The sequence below is a fragment of the Pleurodeles waltl genome, chromosome 1_2 (genome assembly GCF_031143425.1).
Source record: "Pleurodeles waltl isolate 20211129_DDA chromosome 1_2, aPleWal1.hap1.20221129, whole genome shotgun sequence".
NCBI lineage: Eukaryota > Metazoa > Chordata > Amphibia > Caudata > Salamandridae > Pleurodeles > Pleurodeles waltl.
The window spans coordinates 202,463,500-202,488,426 of record NC_090437.1 but is presented as its reverse complement, the minus strand read 5'-3'; positions in this window follow the sequence as shown (position 1 = coordinate 202,488,426).

The following is a 24,927-nucleotide window of genomic DNA, read 5'->3' as shown; positions in this document are numbered from 1 at the left end:
CTACATATTTTGTGAAAAACCCAATATTAAATACACCCCAAAAACGTTTTATATCTAGCAAAAGAAAAAATGTGAATCACATACTAGCCAAAGCTACAGCATTAAACAAAAAATTAATAAGCAGCAAAAAGACATGAAAACAAAACAAAAGACAGTATTAATACAAAAAATAAATAAATACGAAGGCTGTTACAATACAGTAAATATTCTTTTTAAAAACCGAACAATTGCCTACTCCGTCGACCACTAAAGGAAAATAATTACAGGCAAAAAATCAATTTTTCATATTTATTAAAAAAGCAGTACAATTCTTTAAAAAAGGCAACACTGCTACAGATTTAGTTTTTTAACCAATACCAGTATCCAATGCAAACCTGTACGGGAAAAAAAATTCAACATAATAAACATTTCAAACATCCAAAAGCTACTCCCTACCTTAGAAGTACCTCTGATATCTATATCTGCAATAAAAATACCCTTAAGCATACTCCAAAAATAATTGTAATTCGACTTACCCGAACGAGGTCTCTGCTTCCATCCTGTCTTCACCGTGACGCTGCACTGACTGAAGAAAAAGACGTCAAACAACGTAAACAGAGAAGAACACCAAAAATAGAAAACGGACTATTTCACTCATAAGAAATATTAGGAAAGAGAGAGAAATACCACTGAAAATGGTTAGAAAAATGTAAATATATTTGTAAAAAATGTATAACAATATGGAAATATTAAATAATAAATAAAAATTATTTTTTGCATTTTTAAAACTATATTAGGTACAAAATAAATATATATTTTTAAAAATTTGTGTTTATATTTAAAAAAAATATATATCTGCATGTGAAAATGCGTTTTTTTTGGTGGAAAAATATTTCTGAACTCTAAATGAATTAAAAATGTATATATGTATAATTTCTGGGATTTTTAAATTTTAAATCAAATAATAAAATAAAAATAATAATAATAATATTTCAATAAAATATATATTTTTAATTATGCTTCTAAAAAAATAATTTTAAAGAAATAAAATATTCCTATTAATTTTATATTACCAGAAAAATTCTAACATTTCACAAATAATAAAAACAAAATTAATAAATAATCAAACTAAACAAAAAAAAAATATTAACAATTTTTAAAAATAAAGAAAACAATGTAGAATTAAAAAAGAAAATTTAAGGAAAAATTAATTGAAAATAATAAACATTTTACATATTAACAATCAATATCTTACTCCACAAAATTCAATTATAATAAATATTTAAATATTAAATTAATACATAACTATTTTAGATTAAAAAAAGTAAGCATTTTTAACGCTGAAAAGCAAAATAAAGAAAAAGAAAAGAAATGAGTTCACTGCTATTAAAAATAAAATTTCAGTATTAATACACTCCCCACTCATTACCCCTCAATTCACACTAACCCATCCCTAAAAAAAGTGCTTACACTCATAAAAAAATTACTCAAGTACATAAATTAATACATGACCCCTGCATCTGCATATTCTGCTGCATGTTTTAAAAAAATGTAAAATAATTACCCAAGTGTGTAAATTAATACACGAGTATTAATACACTTCCCCACCCATAACCCCTGCATCCCATATATCCCGCCTCTTATTCTGCTGCATGTTTTAAAAAAATTTAAAATAATTACCCAAGTGTGTAAATTAATACACGAGTATTAATACACTTCTCCACCCATAACCCCTGCATCCCATATATCCCGCCTCTTATTCCGCTGCATGTTTTCAAAAAATTTAAAATAATTACCCAAGTGTATAAATTAATGCATGATTATTAATACACTTCCCCACCCATAACTCCTGTATCCCATATATCCCACCCCCTATTCCACTGCATGTTTTTAAAAAAGGAATACAAAATTACCCGAGTATTAATACACTTTCCCACCCATAACTCCTGCATCCCATATATCCTGCCCCTAATTCCATAGCATGCTTTCCCAAAAAAGTAAAAAAAAATACCCAAGTATATAAATTAATACCTGCATATTAATACACTTCCCCACCCATAACCCCTGCATCCCATATATCCCACCCCTTAATGCACAGCATGCTTAAAAAAAGAAAAAAAATACTCAAGGTCATAAATTAATACCTCAGTATTAATACACTTCCCCACCCATAACCCCTGCATCCCATATATCCCGCCCCTTATTCCGCTGCATGTTTTAAAAAAAGGAATAAAAAAGTACCCAAGTGTATAAATTAATACCTGAGTATTAATACACTTCCCCACCCATAACCCCTGCTTCCCATATATCCCACCCCTAATTCCACAGCATGTTTTCAAAAAAAGAAGAAAAAAAATTACCCAAGTGTAGACATTAATACCTAAGTATTAATACACTTCCCCACCCATAACCCCCGCATCCCATGTATCCCACCCCTAATTCCACAGCATGTTTTCAAAAAACTAAAAAAAGTACCCAAGTGTATAAATTAATACTTAAGTATTAATACACTTCCCCACCCATAGCCCCTGCATCCCACATATCCCACCCCTAATTCCACAGCATGTTTTTAAAAAAAATAAAAAAATAACCAAGTGTATAAAATACCTTCGTACTAATACACTTCCCCACCCATAACCCTTAAATCCCATATATCCTGCCCCTTAATGCACAGCATGCCTTAAAAAAAAAATATATACTCACGGTCATAAATTAATACCTGAGTATTAATACACTTCCCCACACATAACCCCTGCATCCCATATATCCCTCCCCTTATCCCGCAGCATGTTTTAAAAAAAGGAATAACAAATTACCCAAGTGTATAAATTAATACCTGAGTATTAATACACTTCCCCACCCATTACCCCTGCATCCCATAAAAAAATTACCCAAGTGTAAAAATTAATAGCTAAGTATTCATACACTTCCCCACCCATAACCCCTGCATCCCATATATCCCACCCCTAATTCCACAGCATGTTTTAAAAAAATAAATAAAATAAATACACAAGTGTATAAATTAATACCTGAGTATTAATACACTTCCCAACCCATAACCCCTGCATCCCATATATCCCGCCCCTTATTCCGCTGCATTTTTTTAAAAATTAACAAAAAAATTACTCAAGTATTTAAATGAATCCCTGAGTATTAATACATTTCCCCACCAATAACGCCACCATCCCATATATCTCGCCCCTTATCCCAGTACATTTTAGTAAAATCTTGTAGATTTTAAAACCAATAATAAAAAAAAAATTACCCCCCCAAAAAAAAACATTTCATCACAAATAAAATCCATAACTTAAAAAAAAAAATACTCAACCATTAAAATGACTACCACAGTATTAACACACTTTCCCACCCATAAAACCAACATCCCATAGAAACCGCACATAATTACGCTGAATCTTTCTAAAAAACTACACAAAAACTATGCAACTCAAAATAAATACTTGAATACTTGAGTATTAATACACATCCCCACACATAACCCCTACATCCCATATATATAAAATATGTATATATATAAAAATATGTATATATACATGTATACATTAATATATACAATAATACAAATATAAAAAATATATGTATATATATATATATATATATATATATATATAAAGAAAATGTAAACACATAATAATTCAAATAAAAACTTACCTAAAAATAAAATCTAAACAACTAAAAAACAATAAAAAAAACCTTACAGCAATCGTTTTTGAGGCAAAATCGTTGTTAAGGCAGTAGTTGTTCTGTACTTTGTGAAAAACACTTAGTAGTTGTTTAGGATTCGTTGTTCAGCCAAGTCGTTTTTCCCACTTCGTTGTTCAGGTAGTTTCCCGCGTGGATGGTGTATGGGTAATGGTGTTCTGTGCCTCTGATTGAGTGGGTGCTCCTGGCTTGTGTCTTTCTGTGTTGGCAATCTTGTTTTTTGTTGAAAGGGTTGTGGATAATGTGGGTGTGTGTTTTATAGTGGTGTGAGTGTGTGGGTGTGGTGTGTCTATGTGTGTCAGGTGTGTGTAGTTTGAATTGTCCAATGCGGTGGTGTTTTAGAAATCTGTGTGTATTTTGAGCGCAGCGGTGTGTACCGCCAAATGTTTCCCGCGTTTGAAAGTCCACCGCAGTGATTCGTGGGTCGTGATACTGTGGTCGTATTCCTGTTGGCGTAATGGTGTGGGTTTTTGTACCGCCAGTTTATCACTGACCTTTGGGCTGGCGGACTTGTGTGGGTGTCTGTATAGTGGCAGAATTCTCAGTGTGGGTCATAATACACGTAGCGGAATACCACTGCAGGCACGGTATGTTGGCGACCGTCAGCATGGTGGTAGGCGGCATTTACCACCATGGTTGTAATGAGGGCCATGGTGTTCTGATGGGGCACTAAGGGTGCATGTGAGGTGGCACTGGAGTAGATGCTGCCCCATTTCTCATGATTCAGCCCCATAGTCTTCAATGGCAGATATTTTTGTATCCCTATGTGTGGGACAGAATGCAGCAGACAGGTGTATGTGCACACTACAGGTATGTCAGGTATGTGTAGCTGATGTACACTTGGTTATGGCACCACTTGAGTGGCATTGGATTTAGGTTCTGCCCGAGGCTTGCACCCCATGGTTTACGTGGGACTGTGCCTATGTGTGACTTCCTCAACATGACCATAGCCTATGCCATTTACATGCCTGTGCGCTTCTTTGTTTGATGTAATGTGTGTGTTTGATCTGTAATTAGTTGACAACCTGTGGACACTTGTAGTGGGTTGTGAGCCACTTCTGTATGCAAAGGAGACTGTATGCAAAGGAGACTTGGATCCACCTGTCTACACATGGTTTGCCAGTCAGAGTGTTGCTCTGTTATGTAGATCTGGATGTAAGTGTTTGTGACAAGCAATGTGCGCTGTGTAGTGTGGCATGTGGCTTATGTGTCGTTGCCTGTACATCTCTGTGGACCTGCCCATGTGTATTTATTGTGGTGTTTGTCTTGTTTGTCCTTGATGGTTAAAGTGTTGTGTGGTATGATTGGTATGGTGGCTTATCTATGAGTAGCCCATTGCCATATTCGCCATTGTGGAACCGCTGGTTGATCGTGCAACGGCGAAAGATGTATGCATCATGGATATTTCATCAAGATGTTGCTGAAGAGTCCACGGTGGTCCACGATGGCCTGCACATTGATGACATGTGTGTGCTTGAGGTTCCTGTCGAGGTGCTCTGTCTAGCCTGCCTAGAGTCATTTTCTGATGCAAAACCATCCATACCACATGACTCCTGTATTAAAAAAGACAGGAGTCATGCCCACCACCCCAATGGCCAGCACAGGGGACCAGGATCCCCTGGGCATGGCCACTGCACCCAGTGCTATGTAGGGGGGTCCATTTGAGGGCCCCCTATGTCCCTTCAAAAACAAAATACTTACCTGTACTTATTTATGCTTACCTGGGATGGGGTCCATCCTCTGCTGTCCCTCTGGTGTGGGTGGGGGTGTCCCTGGAGCCTGGGGAGGGCACCTGTGGGCTTATTCCATGGAGTTACACCATGGAAATTGGCCCACAGGTCCCCTAACACCTGCCCTGACCCAGGGGCTAAATAATGGTGCACAGCAGGCTTTGCACCATTATTTGACCCCTCCTCTCCCCATGCCTGATTTTAGCACAGGGGATAAATATGGCGCTAAGGCCATAGAGTAATTTTTTGCACGGGAATGCCTACCTTGCATCTCATTGACTAAGGCGGTTTCACGCATCCCTTAAATGATGCTAACTCCATATTTTTGACGCTAGATGGGTCTAGCGTCAAAATATAAATATGGAGTAAAGTTTGTGCTGGATTTGTGTAAAAAAAAATACGCAAATCCGGCTCAAACAGAGTATAAATATGGGCCCAAGTCTTGAATGTTGGGCAGAGGATGATGATCCACTCAGATAGCATCATTTACACTGCAAATATGAATGCATAAATGAAGTTCCCAGATTACTTCAAGGATATCTGAATTGGGGATAAATTAATACATTTGTCACAGAGATCCTGCAACACATTTTTGAGTTTTCCTCTATAGTCAATTGGAACAATCCAGATCTTATAATACACTGATACCACACTTTGCTTGAGTATAATCTTATGTTTTAAACTTCTGTATACTTCAAGCGTGTCTCCAACACCTCCAGAAATCTTACCCTTGAAGGCCTGCAGTAAATCAGTAATGCTTTATTTTCCCTGTTCATTTGAAACAGAATAAACTGGAGGTGTAGCTTACAGATTCAGGGGCATATTTATACTTATTTTTCCCCAAATGTGCGTCATTTTTTAAATGCAAATTCGGTGCTAAACTAATTTCATATGCATACTTTGGTGTTAGACCCGTCTATTGCCAAATTTATGGAGTTAAGGTCATTTTTTGGATGTGGAAATCTACCTTGCCTTAATGAGAGACAAACACCTTAGCGCCATATTTATCCAACAGGGCACAAATGACGCACAGGTGGGGGGCGGAACCGAAAAATTATGATAAACCCGATTTGCATCAAAATTTAACACCTGGGTCAGGGCAGGCGTTAAAATGTGGCAAACACACCACTACTTAAGAAAAACACACACAAGCAACATCACGGCCCAACAGGATCATCTCACTTTCCTACTATTTAACGCAGCACCCACAAAGGAGAACAACCCTAATTAAAATCAACATATTGTTGCAGGCTAGTGTCCGTTTGGTCTACCTCATTTGTACTTATTGGCCTTTTATATCTATTTTTAATGATGTCATTGAACAGTTAAAATCTCGGTGATATGATGCAGGTGCCAAAAACACAGGGGGTAATAGAAAAGATACATAACACACACCTGACCACCCAACAGGTGGTTGGTAATATCCATGTATTATGTGAAGCTGTAAAACTACTATTATTTACACCCTCAATAGTTAAAATCAAGGTACAATCGCTTGTCCCCACTGGAATTCGCCCAATGCTACGTATACATGAATCTGCTTTAGTTTTTGTAACAGAAATTACAAATTGTTCTTTCTTGTCAGAGTCTCTTATATTTGTGAAGACATATGGTATTGAAACATTATCCGGTTGATACTCTTCCCATTCCCATTTAGTTCCTTTGGCTTGGGGATACCCATCTTTGTCTTGGTAGCATACTTTATTAAGGCGAAAAAGAAGTCCGCCCTCTCTACGTTTTCCAGATGCAAACAAAAGCGTATACCAAGCTTGACAAGAACCATTGTGTGAAAAAGGAAGAGGAATGAAAGGTGGTCCTCCTTTCTTTTGATGCGCAGGTATCATTCCACATACCCAACAGTTAGTAGTATTTGTAGTATTATGAGCATGATGCAACATCTGAATGAAAGTATTATTGAAGTACGATTGACGGTGCTTCTGCTCACAATAGGGAAGCGTAAAGTAAGAGTGATCCTCTGGTACTGAAGTAGTGGCAACAAAAAACTCACGAGCAGGAGCCATCTTTCCAACAAACCAGGTGATTATTGCTATAACCACCAAAACAACAACAAACCCCATAGTACTAATGATCACTTTGTTATTTATTTAAGCAACAGTGATAATCGACCTTTCCAGAAATTAATTAAAAACAATCATTGGAGCTCTTATCCCTGGGCAGCCGCTGATTTCTTCACCACGGGCCAAGACGGGTGTCAAAACTCTAATGCATGGCTGATCCCCCCCCTTGCCACATTGGCTCTCAGTTTCACTAACCCAGGGCGGTAGCTCAACCAGTTTTTTTCAGCATTTTTCAGATTCTTTCCTCGGTCTCAAATTATATAGCGACACTCCAGAAATCGTATGGTCCGGGAAGAACTCCGCAGATTCGTCAGGTGATATAGCACAGCCTTTCTCCGTAGTCAAAATCTCTCGATGATCGGTCAACACAGCAGGTTTCACCAAGGTAGGTAGCACTCTCTTACAGTGAGTACTATGGACCAATTCTTTCGGTTTGTCACTCGAACTACTGTCCTTGTCCCAAGGAGCACCTGCTCTGGGCCTCGCCACCTTGGTTCCAAGCTGCTTGATGTTTCAAAGGACTTAATCATCACCTGGTCACCAGGTCGGAGTTCATGGCCTTCACCTGTAGATCTGTCAGGAAGTGCTTCTCAAACCTGTTGATGAATAGAAACCAAATTGTCAGTTAACTGTGCCAAATAATCATTCATCAGGACACAGGGTACATCATATACAGAATATGGCTTAGGAGCTCCCCAAATGTTCATTGGCCTTCCAAATACTATTTCATAGGGGGTAAGGCCTGTTCGAGAGTGTGGCACTGACCTAATAGACAATAATGCCAACGGTAATGCATCCGGCCAAGTTAAAGATGTGGAAGCCTGTATCTTCGCTAACTTCAGCTTCAAAGTAGCATTATACCTTTCTACCAACCCTGCTGATTGTGGGTGGAAAACCACATGGAACTTCTGTTTGATCCCTAATCCTTTCAGGACATACTTAATAACTTCCCCAACAAAATGAGGTCCGTTATCATTCCATAGAAGTCTGCAAACACCAAACCTAGGAAAAAAGTCTTTCAAAAGCACCTTCGCTGTGGTAATGGCAGTATTATCCTTTGTGGGGTACGCCTCTATCCATTTACTGAAGGCACATACCACCACCAAGACATACTTAAAATTGTTGCAGCGTTCAAGCTGAATATAATCCATTTGTAGAACTTCGAAAGGTGCAGTTGGTGTAGCAAACCCTCGCGCAGAAGTTTATGTTCCTTTTCCAGGATTGTATTGTAAACAGATCAAACAAGACTGTACTACTCTCTCAGCTGTACTGAAAATTTCTGGATGCTCCCAAACTTGCGTAAGCAACTTCGTTATTGTTGAAGCTCCAACATGTGCCAGCCCATGTGCCATCTGAACCATAGGTTGTACAAAAGCTATAGGCAATTTCCATTTATCCATCTGCTTATTCCGCCAACAGCCCTCATCATCCAATTCTCCTTCTTCAGACCATTGCTCATGTTCTTTCACAGAAGCAGATTTCTGTATATCTAATACGTCTTGTCTAGCATTATGCCAATATTCAGCTTGTGACTTCACTACATACATAGAAGTAGTACTTCGCTGTATCGCAGTCTCACGTGCTATGCGGTCCGCAAGGGCATTACCTTGGCCTATCTTATCGGTCACTCTCTTGTGTGCACTGAATTTCACAATAGCTATTTTCTTTGGATATGTCAATGCACTCAAGAGGTTATGCACTAATTCTCCGTGCATTATCTGCATCCCGTGGGATGTGAGAAAGCCTCTCTCCTTCCAAAGCAAACCAAAATCATGAGCCACTCCAAAAGCATAGCGGCTGTCTGTATAAACGTTCACACATAAGTCAGTACTAAGCTCACATGCTCATTTCAAAGCTATTAGTTCAGCTGCTTGAGCTGACTTCTGTGTTACACGAGCTGTCTCCACTACCGTGTGTATTGTGATGATTGCAAATGCAGCTGAGGTCGTACCGTCTGGCAACTTCAAACAAGACCCATCAACCCACAATTCCCTGTCTACATCTGGAAGGGGCGTATCTTGCAAATCAATACGACCCTTTGTCTGTTCTTCAGTAAGGAATATACAATTATGTGCTTCTTGTGACTGAGGCTGAGTCACCGGATATGGCAACAAAGTGGCTGGATTTAGTGTTGCACATCACTTCAGTGTAATGTGAGGAGCCAGCAATGTCAATTCATATCCTGTCAGGCGAGCGCTAGTTAAATGTTGCGTCTTTGTTTGATTTAAAAGAGCATCAACCGCATGGGGTACTAACACCAACAGCTTATGTGACAAAACTATCCCTTCACTCTGACGTATTGACACAGCTGTTGCCGCAACTGAACGAAAACACCCAGGCAACGCTCGGACGACAAGATCAAGTACTGCTGAAAAATATGCACAGGGACGCTGCTTATCGCCATGTGTCTGTACTAAAACTGACAATGCACAGCCATCTTTCTCATGTACGTAAAGTGTAAAAGGCTTCATGTAATCTGGAGTACCTAACACTGGTGCTGAACAAAGGGCTTGTTGTAGCTGCCGGAAAGCAGTCTCACATTAATCTGTCCATGGGAGGGGCATTGGAGTATCTTTAGTCAAAAGTGCTAGCAAAGGTTTGACAATGTGTGAAAACCCTAATATCCATTGCCTACAAAAAGAAGTAAGACCAAGGAATGCACGTAGAGTTCTGAGTTTCTGAGTAGAGGGTACTGGTGTGTCTAAAATTGCTTGAATATGATCTGATGTAAGTGCACAGCCCTCCTTAGACAAAAGGTGACCTAAATAGGTTAGCTTTGGTCTACAATATTGCAATTTCTTTTGTGACACTTTATGATGGTGTGAAGCAAGAAAAGAAAGTAAGGACAAAGTGCACTTTTCACATTGCTCAGGGGTATCAGCTGCCAACAAAATATCGTCGACATATTGTATGAGAGCCACACCTTCAGGCAAAACAAAAGAATCAAGTTGTCGTTTTAACGCTTGACTATAAATACTAGGACTCTCAGTATAGCCTTGAGGAACTCTGCAAAATCTAAATGATCGTTCATTCAAAGTAAAACCAAACAAATATCGGCTGTCAGGATGAATAGGGATCGAAAAGAAAGCATTCTTCAAGTCTATCACAGAGAATGTAGTTGCTGTCGGGGGAACCAAATTAAGAAGTGTTGTGATGTCAGATACCACAGGATATTGTGGTATCACAATCTTATTCACTTCTCGTAAATCAATAATGAATCGGTAAATCCTAGTATCAGTATCCCTTTTCAGAATAGAAAGAATCGGACTGTTACAAACATTATACGGAACTTCCTCAACAACTCCAACTGCAATAAGATCATGCACAATTTGTGTGAGTGCTTCTTCGCCGTCCTGTGAAATTTTGTACTGAGGCAAACGTGGCAATACAGCTCGCTCCTTGACACTAACATGTACCGGTGGAATAATCATTTGTCCCACATCAGTTTCTGAAGAAGCCAACAAAGTACTAGGGAGTGAAGCTAATGCAATATACTCTTTTACAAGACAAACTCTTTCCATCAAAGGATGATCATCATTCAAAATAACACGCACCCTGTCAGGAGAGCATCGTATTGTAGCCCTGAAATACTTGAGCATATCAAGACCCACAATATTGTCTGGTGTATTTGGAGAAAGCAAAATCGGACATGGAGAAGTAAATTTATCAACATGGAATGCAAGTGGTTGTGACAATGAGCTAGGGGAAGGTGTTCCATCGAAACCTATTGATGTAATGGTTAAGCCTGACAGGGGAGCACTTGGAACCAATTGTTTAGACAAGGCGCTAAGAGTAGCTCCTGTATCAACCAGAAACTGATCAGTAGAACCCAAAACATGTGCTGTAATATAGGGACCCCTCTGATCTACTGGAACTTCAACAGATGCCTTACCCCATCCTAGGCAATCCTATGCATAAGCAGAATCTTGGAAATCAGGCTGCACATAGTTAAACATCTGGTATTGGTTCAGTCTATCAAAAGTGTTAAACCCATCCTGCCTTTGTACGTTAGCATCAAACCTAGCATGATCATTCGTGCTTCTTCTATGCCCTGAATATCCTGAGCGATTTCTCATTTGTCCCCGACCACGTGAACACTGCTGAACACGTAGTGCTGGACAATCGGCAGCCCAATGCCCAAATTTCTTACAATACGCACACTGATCAACAGACAAATTCGAACGAGTGTAAGAAGAACCATAAGATCCACGTCCACCTCTATCACTACCTCTAAAAGGCAGACCATAAGCTTGAGCCAACATAACCTTCGTCTTTAATTCTTTAATCTTTTTATCCTCGCTACCTTTTGCTTCCCAATTCCTGACGTTCATAATACTGAGCCATAGTCAAAACAGAAACCGGAGTAGAGGTAGTCCATGAACTTTCACTAGCTTTTAGACGACTAGCTGTTCCTGGTAACAGATTTGCGACATATTTATCGACGAACAAATGTCTGCCCGTATCAACTGACAATAACTGGCCGCTAAAATCATGAAATGCTTCTTCAAAGCGTGTAAAGAAATCATAGACTGATTCATCTGCCTTTTGCTTACAAGACGCTAAAACAGTCCAATCTATCTTTTTAGGGGGTATAATCGTTTTTAACTTAACTAATATGGCTGCGGGAAGATCTAGAATTGACTGATACAGCTTTTTCGCAGGTTCCCTATCCCTGTCCATCTTTTCTAAGTCTTCCATGACACCACAAAAAACTACACAATCATCAACTTTACGAACAGTTCTCCACATATCTGGCGGTAATATCAATTCGAAAAATAAATCAATGTCAGCCAAAGTCATAGTACAAGAACTAATTGCTCCCTCAACTTCCTCATAAAAGGCGGCTGGATTTTTCCACGGGTCAGGTAATGCTGTTTTAATTGCCATTACATCTGCCCTATTCCAAGGAGTATACACCCAATTATAAATAAAATAACCCTTAGCATCAACAGAAGTTTTATCATAACTTGTACCCGATCGTTTAGGATGAACATACAAAGGCGCGGCCTCCCGCATTGGTTTCGCGTGAACTATCATAGTCTTATCTGTTCCAAAGATGGAAGCTTGCACCCCGCCGGTCTGAGATGTCTGTGCAACTACATCCACGGCCCTTTTCTCCTCTCGCAAATGGTCTGCCGCAACACATAATTTCACCAAACGCCTGATTGCATCAGCCACCTGGGAGAAAACAAAAAGACCATCACGCATTTGCTTACGATCAGGTGCTACATCATCGGGCTCTAACTCATCAGAACATTTCCGAAATAGTTCAATAACTTCTGTGCCAAATGCCTCAGTAAAATATAGCTGCTCCTTTTCCTTTCATGTTGTCTAAACGTTCAGAAGCAGAGACAACGCTACGAATTGCTTTACGAGCAATAGATCTAAGCTCAGACGCACGGTCAGCAGGCAACATGGAGCGACTGTCTCGTATCTTCTGTTGCTCCGAACCGGAGACCTCACCTAACTCATGAGGGGCAGAAGGAATGACATATGGAGGTGGAGGGCGATCTAGTAACAAAAAATCATTGTGCGGTTTATTAAGGATAGGATATAGAGGCTGCCGAACAGTGTATTGGCCAGTTACCGTAATTTACGTTCTTTCTCTTCTATCTCCTTTAAGTCATTTATTTCTTTCTTTCTCATTTCCAATCCTTTCACATATACATTCTTCTGCTGCTCTTTCTCAAGCAAGGCGTGCTCACACTTCACTCGTCCACGCACTTCTTTCTCCCACATGCGTACACAGTCAAACATATCTTGCCTAGACCTTCGCTTACACATACATTGTTCCACATACTCAATCTTTCGCAAATCAAATGACCCATGCATAGGCCAACGTAACTCAGGATCCGCACTAGTGTATTTATGTCAGAGTCACCAGATCCTCGGGGTCTGTGCACGCTCCCAACACTTCCACAAGACAGCTCTAATACTCTGATTAGAATTATCACAGAGTCTAAGAGAGTCCAAGTGGGGAAAAGGGGATCAGGAAGGATACAGCTGGGAAGGAGACCTGTAGGAAGCAAAAAGGTTAAAACACACACTATCAAAATTACATCATATGAATCAGTACTAGGCTATGACTCTAACCATTGTCATTCTGAAAACATGAACAACCTAAGCATAAACTTAAAATGACTAGGCTTCAAGATGACTGGATACCTGTTAGGGAATCAAGAAAGGTTAAATGCAATTTTCAGATTCAAGTATTATCCTTTGCATAAGGATTAGGAAACAATCTGAATGATTTCTAAAGCATCATATGAATCGTGTTTGAGAAGCATATTAAGAACACATAACATTACATCTAGAACTCTGGCTTTTTTTGTTATCTCAAATTGCCAGAACATGAATTGCGCACTTTGCAGATTTTCACATTAATAGTTAATACAATAGAATGATTGTGCACCATGAATAACACGAATTAGACTCAAGGAATAAATCACGCGACTTGCCAAATCGAAAGCCACCAAGTAAATGCTTTAAAATAGTAGCGTACAATGAGTAACATGAATTACACTCAGGAAATGAATCGCGCGTCTTGCCGATTAGAATACCACCATGTAACTGCCAAGGAATGGTGGCGCACAATGAATATCAAAGGTTAAAGCACAAGAAAACGAATCGCACGTCCTGCCGATTCGAAGGCCACCATGTAACTGCCAAGGAATGGTAGCGTACAATGAATATCATGAATTAACACACAAGAAAAGAAACACGCGTCTTGCCGATTCAAACGCTACCTTGTAAATGCCATAAAATGGTAGCGCACAATTAATTTCAAGAGTTAACACACAAGAAAAGAAACACGCGTCTTGCCAATTCGAACGTCAGCATGCAAATGCCACAAAAAGACCAAGCGCACATTTACACGCACAAGAATAAAGTTGTTTTGTCATGCAAGATTAGGCCCAAGAACTTGAGCGCACTCGATAACGGGGTCGGGCCCAGCCCAACCACCGTCTAACCGCCCTGCTTAAGGATCACCAAAGTAGTATGAAGGGCAGAGGCCTGGAGGATCAAAGTAGGCCACCAGAACACGAGCTCAGGAAGTTGCTGCTGCTCTGTACCGGGACCTCTGAATAGTGAGGATGTGGAGCTGGGCTGACTCCCTTTTATAAAGTCTTGGCCCAGCACACAACCACACCCAGGCATGCTGCAGGGAAAGCTTCTAGAAGGCCCTGGAAAGGGACCACACCATGACACACACTGAAAGCTTGCAGCAATACATTGCAAAAGCACAATATTTATAAGCACCTTAAAAATAGGTCTTCAGGATTGAACTCTGCAATGCAAAAGTTTAAACAACAACATATCAGCACAATGCATAAATTACGTTGGCTTGAAAGTGTTGGATTTTTGCATTCTAATCGGCCGTAGAGCGCACACTGCCCTGGTGTTGACAATTTATTCCATAATGTGCTGTACATTATAGAAGAAAGACCATGTTTAACATACATATCTCTATTGGGCTTCCCCTCTGGGGGTGCCAGTTGCGATTCTTCCAGTCTCAAATTGGTACCATTACAAAAGCAACACATCCTACGAAGTGCGCTAAAAACAGGCATGCCAAAAATAGTGTAGAATAAGCAGTATTATAATCAAAGTAGCACTTAAGGTGCCGTTCAAATCAAAATTAAATTGGAGAACATTCTCCTCATTACCTGCCTATATAAATTCCAATTTATATATCAATTCAAAGGACACAAACTGACTAGTCACCCAAAACACGAGAGCCACAGTAAGTGGTGAAACAAAGGCATCAAAACCCACAGCAAGTGGCGTAAAACGGCTCTTACCAATCACAGGGCATCCAGGTTCCAACTGCCAAGTTCTAAAATCAACCAAATGGTCACTGCATGACAAATGAACAAAAAGGATCTCAGTCGAGGACCGGCACCACCTGGATGGTCAAATCAGAAAGAAGGGAAAAACTCAGTGGTTGCCAAGACTCGGGTCTCCTCAGGCATTGATCGTCTGAAGCGAGATCCCAATCCTTCGTCATGACCAATCCGTCGGGCGTCCGAGTCGCCGATGAGTCCCTGTTCGGGCGCCAATTTGTTGCAGTAACCCTCAGCAAGGCCTACTAGTGCAAGGGGTTCACCCTTCTCTGCACAAAGTCCTCACACCATATAGGAAGAAATTGGCACAGAAACTGAAATAAAAGACAAAGTTTATTAAACCTCATGAGGTGGTACTACAGTTCAAACAACACCCTTCGGCAATGTTTGAAGTAGCACACTGAACTAAGAGTGCATGGTCCTTTTATACCCACGCAGGGGCTAAAAGAAGGTGGTACAATTATAGAAGCAAGACTTATATACCTATAAGGTCATATGGAAATGCACAGTCAACAGGTAGGAGGGGCTAACAGTTTTCAAGGACTAGTAGACACATTACTGTTGGTTACTAATTACTAACAGCTGCAGACCTTACTGGGCATGTGCAAAGTGGGAGATGCTAAATATAACTCGTCACTAGACAGATTTTCAAGAGTAGTTAACAGGAATGTAGGACAGAGCACATGGCGAGCACATGGCAGCATGTGGCAGAGATAATGGCTGCCAAGAATCAAAATGGATTCCGCAAAATGTTCACAATAGTTGCTAAATACAAGATGTCTTCTGCTAATGCTTAATCTAATCGCTACTAAATTACAACAAGGCAGACTTAACTACAGAGTGCTAGGTGTAAAGTATTTGTACCAACACACACAGTAACTTAATGAAAACACTACAAAATGACAGGTTTAGAAAAATAGAAAATATTTATCTAAACAAAACAAGACCGAAACAACAAAAATCCACAATACACAAGTCAAGTTCTCAAGTAAAAACCAAAATTAGTCTTCATGTAATTTTAAACACAACACTAACGCTGTTAGCATGGAAATGTACCTGGGTCACGTCAAAATAACACGCACAGGTGAGAGTGCGTTGAAAAAGCTAAGCAGTGTGTAGATTTCTCACCCGCAAACGAGCTCGTGCGTTGTTTCTCCTTCTCCGGTCGGGCCGGCATGCGTAGTTTTTTGTTCCCGCAGGGGAGCGATGCGTCAATCTAGGCAGCAATCGGTCCGGGCATGCCCAGGAAGGTTTGCGTCGAAAATCCTGCTACACGGTCTCAGCAAAACTGCGCAATGTGGGTTGCGACATTAACAGCCTCCGTCAGCGGGTGTGAGCATCGTTCTTCCATATCTGAGCGTCAATTTTCCAGCCGCGAAGCTGGTGAAGCGTCGATTTCTGCTGGGGAGACGGCGGCGTGTCATTTTTCAGCCACATCTCGGAAGGTGAGTAGAATGTTTCCCCGCACAGCGGTCTGTGCGTGGATTTTCTTATTCTTGTTTTGCCAGCTTCTCCATTCAGGGTCCCATGAACTGGATTGGCTCCACTTGGCAGGGTAGGAGTCTCAGCAGAGGCTCCAGGAGCTGGCAGAGAGAAGTCTTTGCTGTCCCTGAGACTTCAACAACAGGAGGCAAGCTCTATTTCAAGCCCTTGGAGATTTCTTCACCAGCAGGAAGGCACACAAAGTCCAGTTGTTGTCATCTTGTACAGGCAGAAGCAGCAACTGCAGGATAGTTCCACAAAGCACAGTCTCAGGCAGGGCAGCACTTCTCCTCAGATCTTCAGCTTTTCTCCAGGCAGAGGTTCCTCTTGATGTCTATAAGTGATCTCAAGTCTGTGGTTTTAGGTGCCCTTCTTATAACCATTTTGCCCTTTGAAGTAGGCTTACTTCAAAGAAAAGTCTCTCTTGCTTGTGAAATCCTGCCTTGCCCAGGCCACGCCGCAGACACACCAGGGGGTTGGAGACTGCATTGTGTGAGGGCAGGCACAGCCCTTTCAGGTGTAAGTGACCACTCCTCCCCTCCCTCTTAGCACAGATGGCTCATCAGGAAATGCAGACTAAACCCCAGCTCCCTTTGTGTCACTGTCTAGAGAGAGGTGCAAACAGCCCAACTGTCAAACTGACCCAGACAGGGAATCCACAAACAGGCAGAGTCACTGAAATGGTTTAAGCAAGAAAATTCCCACTTTCTAAAAGTGGCATTTTCAAACACACATTCTTAAAACCAACTTTATTAAAAGATGTATTTTAAAATTGTGAGCTCAGAGACCCCAAACTCCAGATGTCTATCTGCTCCCAAAGGGAATCTACTCTTTAATCATTTTTAATGGTAGCCCCCATATCAACCGAAGAGAGAGATAGGCCTTGCAACAGTGAAAACTGAATTTGGCAGTATTTCACTGTCAGGACATGTAAAACACATTAGTATATGTCCTACGTTAAACATACACTGCACCCTGCCCATGGGGCTACCCAGGGCCTACCTTAGGGGTGTCTTACATATAACAAAACACAACCCACTTGCCAACGTGAATTTACAGTTTAAAATTGCACACAGAGACACTGCAATGGCAGGTCTGAGCCATGTTTACAGAGCTACTAATGTGGGTGGCACAATCAGTGCTGCAGGCCCACTAGTAGCATTTGGTTTACAGGCCCTGGGCACCTCTAGTGCACTGTACTAGGGACTTACTAGTAAATCAAATATGCCAATCATGGTTGAACCAATTACATACACATTTTGTATAGGAGCACTTGCACTTTAGCACTGGTTAGCAGTGGTAAAGTTCCCAGAGTAACAAAAACAGAAAAAACAGGATCCAGCACACATCAACAACCTGGGAAACAGAGGCAAAAAGTTAGGGGAACCCACGCCAAGGATGAAAAGTCTAACAGTCGGGTTTAGCACCACATGATTGTTAGGCCCAGTTCATGTGTGCAGATGTGTGGCTATCACTCACTGGAGTGTCAGTGTCAATGTGAGTTTGCAGTGGTATATCTGTTGGACTGTCTACATGGAGGATCACCAGCTGACTCATGTAAAATGTTACAAACTGTGTTGTGTTACCCACACATTTGTACATTGATCTGATATTGAACATATATTTCCTTTTCATGTCTTACAGGTGGACCTTCCCCCTATACCATCGGGGAAGTGGCTCATTTTCAGGACCCAGACGTGTCCAGTAAGTGTGATAATGTCTGTCCTGTGTAGTGATTGCAGCTTTTGTGTGAGTGACTCTTGTGTGTTGCACTCATTGCAAGTTATGATGAGCTTGCACGTGAGCTGATATATTACTTGACTGTATGTTGACATAGTGTTCTGTGCAAGGGTTACCCATTCATAGGCAGAGAGTCATATCTTGGGAGTCTTGTGCTGCGTAATATGCAGCAGCATGTGCACAAGGTGATTACTAGCCACATGTAGGCACATGTGTGACTTGAAAGTGCTCCAGTGGCAGTATATTGGCGCTGGGGCATAATCAATCAATCAATCAACTACATTTCTTAAGCGTGCTACTCACCCGGTAGGGTCTCAAGGCACTGGGGTTTGGGGGGGGGTTGGGAGTTACTGCTCGAAGAGCCATGTTTTAAGGTGCTTTCTGAAAGTTAGGAGGTCCAGGGTCTTGCGTAGGTTGGTGGGGAGAAAGTTCCAGGTTTTGGCGGCTAGGTGGGAGAAGGATCTGCCGCCAGCGGTGGTGCATTGGATGTGGGGGACTGTTGCGAGGGCGAGGTTGGCGGAGCGGAGCTGTCGAGTCGGGTTGTGAAAGTTGATTTGTTCGTTGAGGTAGGCCGGTCCGGTGTCGAGGAGGGCTTTGTGAGCGTGGATCAGGATTTTGAAGATGATCCCTTTGTTGATGGGCAGCCAGTGTAGGAATTTGAGGTGGGCGGAGATGTGCTCGTGGCGAGGGAGGTTGAGGATGAGACGTGCAGTGGCGTTCTGGATGCGCTGGAGTTTTCTCTGAGCTTGGCTGTGGTCCCTGCGTAGAGGGCGTTGCCGTTGCCCAGTCTGCTGCTGATGACGGCGTGGGTACCCTCATTCTCACAACACAGTGATGCATCAGTTTTCCACACAAATTTGTGCATCCCTGTATTGTAATGTACATGTAGGACAGTATGGGTAACTATCCCCCAGCATCGAGCCCCATAAGTTGTACTCCATTTACGTGACACTTATGTGGTATGCAATAGATGTGCATGCATGTCAAGGCCAGACATGTGCTGGCATCAATGTGGGTGTTTTGTGAAGTGTGTTGGCAGCTCAGGTATTGATGGTTGTCCACAACTAGACACATGAATGTAGATGTGAATGACCTATGGATATCTTATTCCTAGGTGGCAGCCCTCCTCACATGTGTTCCACTCACTAACTCCATGTACAAGTGGACATGCCTTCATGATTGTCCTCGACAGTTGTGTTGATGTATTGCATGTCCACCCCCCGAGGCACAGGGGTAGGGGAACAACATATATGTAGGTAGATGTGATGGTCACAGTGTAGATGACAGTCATCTCATTCAAGCATGCATGTGTCCCAAACAGCACTGACCCCTTATGATTAGCAACTGCATACCATCCTGCCAATCACATCTACAAGTCACTGGTCTTGTGTGAAGTTGACTCAGATGATAAAGATTAGTCAGTCCCATGTGAAGTAGTTGCTGCCTTTGCATTGTGACACATTGCACTACATCAATGCACAGATCACTTTATTTGGTCCAACTCTTGTTGTGCTTTACTGTGGTGTAAAAGACATGATGGGTAGGTAGCGTTGCCATTACATTCACCAGGGACATTGTATTATCTGGACTGTGATTTGGACTGCATGTGCAAATTGAGGCAGAGTGTTAGATTATCATCTGTACACGCATCACACAATGATGACATTGATGGTTGCCTGTCTCATTTTTACAGCTGCCAAGAAATCAGGGCTTTCCAGAAGCGGGCAGTGAGATACCAACACATCTTGGATGTGGAGTCTGGGTACCGAAGGATGGCAAGATGCTATCAAAGAGAGCGAGCCACAGGGGAATGGAGGGCTTTCAGCCGAGGTGGACCAGCATTGGCCACAAAGGTTGTAGCCACCACCACAACTACACACAGTACCACAGCGGCCACCATAACATCCGCCCCACCTGCTGCACCTTCAACCGCTCCACCACCGACCACCACACCTGCTGCACCATCAACCTCTGCAACACAGACCACTACACCTGCTGCAATGGACATGGCCGCAATTGCTGAGCTCCAGAGGGACATGGAGAAGGTGTTAAAAAAGCTTGACCATTCAGAAGGATGTGGACAAAAATACACGGAGGCTGAAGGCAATTAAAAAGACACTGAGGAGGGCAAACCTGTGAACTCTTGCCTCCCCTCACCCCTAATTCAGTCCCCTCCCTCCTCATTCCTCATCCTGTTTTGTAGTTAAGGGGTTTAGTGATTGATTAGAGTAGGTTAGTTGTTTAGATAGGATAAGTAGGTTTGGGGGTGGTTTTTCATATCATTACATGTTAGTTTGTGGGCAAGTGGGTGGGGGTTAATGTTGGGGCTTTTGTGTATTAAAGGTAGTATATGTTTAGGTTAGTATATGTTGACCGGCATGTGTCTCACCATATAATAGGTTTGGGGGTAAATCCTAAGCTTAGCATAGGGTAGTTAGGGCCATTTGTGGGTAATGTATAGTTAGGATAGATTACGTTAGTATAGGGGCATTACATAGTTGTAAGTTTTTTTTCATACATAGTTATTAAAGATTTAGGTACTCCATTACTGTATGTGTTATATGCTTGGATGTGTGTGTCGTCTCCTCTGCCCTTGATGGTGGTGCTAGTGGGTTTGAGGGGACCACACACACTTCAGTGGTTGGAGAAGTGGACACCAAATTCCCGGCAGCTGCCAACTGTGGTACTTCATATGACATCACTGCAGAAAGGAGGAGCTGCTGATTACTGAGTATGGCAGCAACATCCCTGTGGTAGGCAGCCATGTCTGCCCTGAGGAAGGCCAGTTCCCAGTGCATTAAGTCCAGCTTGTTGTCATGCATGCAGCAGAAAGATTGGGAGAGCAGGTGTTGGGGCAACTCCCTCACAGCAGTGGTTAGATCCCTCACACACTGTTGGACTCTATTAGGTAGGGATTGTGTGACTTGTTTGGCTGCTGTCTGTTCTGCAGACATCATCACGTACATGCGCATCCCCTCAAGGCTGGCTGCCATAGTTTGCATCCCCACCCTCACCTCCTTGGCCAGCTCCCACTGTACTTCCACTACTGCCCTCTCAAAAGATTGTCCCTGTGTCATCAGAGTTCTCACTGTGTTTGAGCCAGCAGGTTGTAATATTGGGGTGGTGAATGGGACCTCTGGGATGGCTGCTACATGACTGCTCCTCCTTGTGACTGGAGGTGGTGTCTGGAGGGTTCTTAGGACCTCTTGGAGGTTTTCCTGGCTGATGGTTGTTAGCTGGTCATCCAAGTCATCAGGGTAGTCCAGGACAGGCAGATCCACAGTAGAGCCTGTGACGGTCTGTCGACAACAGACCCGTCCAAAGCGGCAGCACGGGCTGCCACTGCCACCTCTAACCTGGAAGGGGATGGATCAGTAACCAATCCCCTTCGACATCCGGGGCCAAATGAGCAGAGACGGCGCGCTTTCCGGACAATAACACAATGGAGAGTGCGGGCGTCAGGGGACGGAAGAGAAAGAGGAGCAGGAGAAACGAGTGGTATAGACGGAGGAAACGAGGAACAACAACAGAGCGATCAGGGGCCAAGCGGAGTTCAGGATCAATCGGATAGTCGCCCGAGGAATCCAAGGTGGTGCCAGCGGCGCAGGAGGCGCCCTGCGAACTTCCCAGCCACTCTTCAGGAGAAGCGTGGCTATTCCAGGTGTGTCCTCTTTGCTGGATGGGGAAAGGCAAGGGTGGCTGGGAGGAGGGTGCGGTCAGGCCTAGAGGGAAGAATAGAGTGAGGAGGAGGGGAAAATAAGGAAGGGAGAAAGGCGGTACGCCCAAACCACAGAAGGGGGATTACAACAGAGAAAAGAATAAACCAGAACAGGAAATACAAACAAAACAAAACGACAAGCAGAGACCACTAAAAAGAAGGCTGACAGAGAGGAAAAGAGGGACCAGATAAATGTAGCTACGAAGATTACCCAAGGCGGTACAGAAAAAGACAACACAGAAGCACAGGAAGATTGGAAAAGAGAGAGAGAGGTTACAGAGGAGTAATCCGGAAACAGGCAACAAGAAAAGAAGAAAGGAAACAGGAGAAAGAAGGGGGGAGGAGACAAATATAAAACCCCAAGAAAGCAGGGACAGGAAAAGCAAGGGAAAAGATGAAGATAGACCAAAAGGGAAAAAGGAAGACAGAAAGAGGGAGAAACGAGATAAATAGGATAAGCAACTTACGGGTGCTTTAGCTTGTATTTCCTCCCATGCGCCTCCCGGGAGCCCTGGAAGAAGAGAGAAACAGAAAGGAGAACTGAAGCATAGCGGTTACCAGAACAGGAATGGATATCATCAAATACTCATCTTGCACACCAAGAAAAAAATAAAATAAATCTCACCTGAACTAGCAATCCGCTCACTTTGTGTCCTCATTGAACCACCCGGTCACAGAGCCATCGTCCTCTGCAATGAGTTATTGTACAATTAGTCTGTGTTGTGCCAGTTGTAATGTGACGCCCCTGACTTCCTATTGGTGGTACATTGTCATCTTGGTTCCCATGCATTGTTCCTGTCATTAATGTTTGCAGTCTCTCAACCCTATGCCCCATCTGCATGTCACATGTAGTGAGGGCAGTTTGGGGAATTGTCGGCGTCACATCTTCTAGGTGTGGGTTCTGTCCAAATTGTGGTTTGCCACCTTCTTTTCCTCATCAACCCTCCCTCTGCTTCCATTTGGATGGTGAGGCCTTGCATTGATTGTTCGTGGGCTGATGCCACAGCACCACACATAACAATATGGCCCAGTCCCAGTCTATCACTATTCACATACACCGATGCGGTGCTGAGACCTAGCACCACACCATGCATGGCATTTCCATGAGACAATACAGGTGTTACCATTGGTAGTTTCTCATGTTGATGTTTGTGTATGTGTGCTACATTGCATTGCACTGATGGACCTGGCAGAGTTCCATTTCCTCTTGTGACTGTGCGGGTATGTTTGCATTCCTACACACTTATGTCCTCCCCCTCAATGCAGTTGTCTTAGCACTATGATACCTGAGATGTTGCATGGTGGCATTGCAGCTATTGTGACACAGGCACAGGGGTAAACCCAGGGATGGGCAGCATGAGCATGAGATTACTGATGTGTACCTCATTATATATCTGACAGTGCCTGATGGTTATTGAGTCTATGGACATGAGCAGTTGACAAGAGTTGCACTTGGATAGGGATTGATGGGGATTGATCACATTGTCTTACTGAACCCTCATTTTGAGTGTGTTTGTTCCATGGGCACCTAACTGCCATTTCCTAATTGACCATGGGAAGTTCAGGGTGTCCTTGCCGCGCCCCATTGTCCTTTCCACTGCCTGATTTGCAGGGCTGACATGCATTGTGCAGTAGGTATGTGCCTCCCCCTTCTTGCAGTTGACATCTTGGCATTTGGGTCCCCCATGCAACTTACCCTGCATTGGTGTTGTTTCCTGGTAGTCTGCGCTGTCCTGTCCTGCGATACCAGTGACGATTTCCTCCGGGATGATGGCTGCAACCAACTCCTCCATCTCATTCAAGTCTTCTTGCGGTGCTAAACTCCCAACTCCAGTCTGCAGTGATGCCTTCCTGTTCCTTGCCATTTTTAACTTTGTCCTCTACTTGCAGTCATGACAGCATTTCTTGCACTCAGTGACAGTTCCCCTGACCTCTGCCACAATATTGTCCACAATCTGTTGCCAAATTGCCTCTCTCCTCCCAATGGGCAATTTAGAGGTGATGAAGAGCTGATGCTGGTGCTCCATCACCTCTCTCACCAGTATTTTAATGCTCCTCTGCGCTGAAGCGACACTTCCTCTTTTTCTTGTCTCTCCCCTGGGTCTTGTCCGTGTCCTCCTGGCTGGTTCCTGGTTGTCTGGGGTCTCCCTGGGCTCTCTCCTGGCTTCTGGGATCCATTTTGTGGCTCCTTAGCACTGTTTGTTCCGTTTGTGTTGCATTTTTATGCTATTGTGGGGAAAAATGGCGCATATCCATTTTGTGACATGTTTTCATGTCGTAAACCGGATTAGAGTAATTTTTCCTGCATTAACGTCATTGCCTTATGACAAGGCGCAATGGTTATCATCAGGAAAAATGACTGTAACCTATTCTTAGCACCACCCAGTATAAATTTGATGCACGGGTGGCATTAAGAAATGGCGCTAGCCAGCGTTAAACATTTTGACGCAAAACTGCATTAGCACAGTTTTGCATCAAAAAGTATAAATCTGGCCCTTAGATTCGACTTTAGCAGGGACCACTGTTTTCACTAAACTAGATTTAGTGAGTGAATACAATCAGATAGTGTTGCAGAAAGACAAAAAACTTTGACAGTGTTTCTTCCTCCAGAGGATCTATTTCAGTATAGAAGAATG